The sequence below is a fragment of the Hevea brasiliensis genome, chromosome 6 (assembly GCF_030052815.1).
Source record: "Hevea brasiliensis isolate MT/VB/25A 57/8 chromosome 6, ASM3005281v1, whole genome shotgun sequence".
Classification (NCBI taxonomy): Eukaryota; Viridiplantae; Streptophyta; class Magnoliopsida; order Malpighiales; family Euphorbiaceae; genus Hevea; species Hevea brasiliensis.
This window is the reverse complement of record NC_079498.1, coordinates 105,531,858-105,534,816: the sequence shown is the minus strand read 5'-3', so window position 1 is coordinate 105,534,816 and position 2,959 is coordinate 105,531,858.

Below are 2,959 nucleotides of genomic sequence, written 5' to 3'. Positions count from 1 at the left end.
AACTTTCCAAAGTGTTGGGTTTAACTGGTAATTTTTAAAGTATATGGTATAATTGAAAATTTTTTGAAAGTACAGGATTTTTTCGGTAATTTTCACTTTGAAATAAGACAAGAATTTAAATATAAGGATTTGAGCAATTCTCTCCCCCTTAGCTAACTGTTGGGGTTAAGTTATATTCAATCTATTTTCTCTATATATTAGAACCTACTCTTACCTCCACGTTGAGCCATCCGCAAATGTTATTATGCCTATATACCTCACGCTTTAGGACTTGGACAATTCTTGTAACACCCCTTATTTTATATGTAAATATTATTATTTTATTATATTAAATAATATGGAAATTTATTTGAAAATTTTTTGAATTTTAAAAATCGGGTTTGATTTTCTTAAGAAAATAAATTTCATTGATTTTTAAAAATTAATTTAAAGACCACGTGGTAAAACTAAAAATATTTTTGGACTCCATGAATTTTTTTGAGTTGTCGATAATTTTTTTGAAATTTTTGGGCCTCGTTTTTTTGTCTCAGGGCAAAATAAAGATTTAATTTTTGGGTATCCTGAATCAAACCGGACCGAATTAGACCAATTAAATCGGACCGGCCTTTTCCTATTTTCCTCCCTTCTCCCACGTCGTGCTGCACCCTCTCCATTTTCTCTCTCCTCTCCCCTCCCCCACGCTGGCCGACCACCCCCAGCCCCTCCCCACTCGCTGGCGCTCCACCTGAGCCCTCCCTCGACGCCGGCCGCCGCTTGGAAGGCCAGAAAATCACGCTAGAAGTCCCTTACACGTGAGCACGACCGTTCGTCTTCCCGGAGCGATTCTAGCCTATTCGGCCATTAATTGGATCGGGTCCAATCCCAAACCTCATCTACACCTCGAGAGCTTTCCATAGATACTAAGATCATAAATTTTCATTGAGTGGATTGTCCAATTTTTGCCCGGAAAGTTTTATCCCATTTCAATTTTGGGGATAAATTTGTCCTAAACCGAAAACCCCACAGAGATTCCGAGAGTACCGACGTGTTCCACTCAAAGAGAGCTTCGTAGCAATATAAATTTCAAAATTTTCTAACACCGAAAATCTGATGGGTCCCACGGACTTTGCAGTATTTTTTTGGGCTTTAAACGAGTTTATTTAATTTTGTAAAAATTATATTATAACCCCTGGTAGTATGGGCTTCACGTAGGTACCTTCATTTCATAGAAATTCGATCGTCGCTTAGATCTACAATTTCAGGCCAGATAGACAAGCTGCTGGAGTCGTTTCAGAATTGGGTCAAACTTATAGTCTATCGCACCATTCGCAGATGCCCCGGATGCATTCTCGGCATCAGAATTGGCATAGGTAAACCCGAACTCCAAGTTTCTTCAATTTCATAGTGTCAGGTTTAGAATAAAAATCCATAAAATATTCGTGGGTAGCTAGAAAATTATAATTCCTTTTGCATTAGCTTTATAATATTGTTAATGACCACAGGACAAAATTTTAGAATTTTTAGAGCTCATTTGAATGATTGTTACAGAATGTTAGTTTCAGGGACTAAAATATAATTTTTTAAGTCTGTGAGTATTGAATGTTTTGGAGGGTCCAGGAGGGGCTATATGATATTGATGAGATGTGGATATGGGAGATGTGTTTTAGAAGTATTATTTGGATCATTTTGCAGGTTAGGTAGGTCCTAGGTATTGGGAGAACTCTGCCGGATTTTTTATAAAACTTAGGATGTCCTTTGATTCTTCAAAGTTTTGTTTAAGTAAATATTGATCAGTTTACAATGTAATTGTTTAGGTGAGCCGGGTCAGCCTTCATCCTCCGCCCAACCATCGCAGTGACTTTCGGTTAATTTGTGAGTAGATGTTGATTTTTTTTACAATTTCAATATTATTATTATATGTTCACAGCATACCCATGCATCACTTATGGTTATATATTAGCTATTATAGGCACGCTTTGTGTTGCATTATTACTTGATGATTTGATCTGTGTATTGCCTTAGGGTAATTTGGAGCTATGTGCATAGGTTGGTGTGCGTGCGGTGTATTAGTAATGGATATGGGTATGACAGGCAAATCGGCTTGAACTAGTCTCGCTTGGGGCCCAGTCCTTTTGGTGATAAATCGGACCTAGTACAGCTTGAGTTAACCTCGCTGACCCCCGCATTTAAATTATAAGAGAAAGTCTGGCTCGAGTTGATCTTGCTAGTAGGCCTTGGATTAAAAGAGATATATAGGGAATCAGCTCCCATATTGTATTTATATTGATATGACACACGAGTGTGTGAGTGCTCTAAATTATTCTTTGTGCGAGCATTGTTTGAAATTGCTGATCTATGCTGCATTTAATCCTTAGGGATGCATTAGTACTAGATAGTTATAGAAATTGTATATAAAATCAATAACTTACTCTATGAGTCGAACGCTCACTCCTGTTTACTCCTTTTTTTTCCAGGTTACAAGAGAACTTTTCTTGTGATTGACTTGTTTCCTTCCTCGTAGGTCCATTCATGCTTTACCCATATAATTTAGGATGTCAGATGAAATCTAGAACTCCGCATGTGTTAGAAAATATTACATTTAATTTGAGACTGTAGTAGAATATATATTTTGAATTTGTAAACTTACTGATCATGTATGTGTGGATTTATGGATTGAATTGGTTATGTGGATGAGGCAGCGGGAGCTGAGCTCCCAATGATCATATGGATTTGTTGATAGTTGTGAGGGTGAGCTGAGCTCCCCATATGTATATATATATTGTAATTACAAGTCAGGTGTGCTAAAAACTCCCTGTTGGATAGTCCAGTTTATAGTCGGACTCTGTTCGATTAGTTTCTTGAAAATGGTCTCAAAATATGGGTTTAAAAGTTGGGCTAAGGAATAGTTAGGCTTACTACGAGCTTTGGGGGCCTTATATTGACCCAAGTTCTAGTGCCGGTCCGGCCCATAATTTGGGTC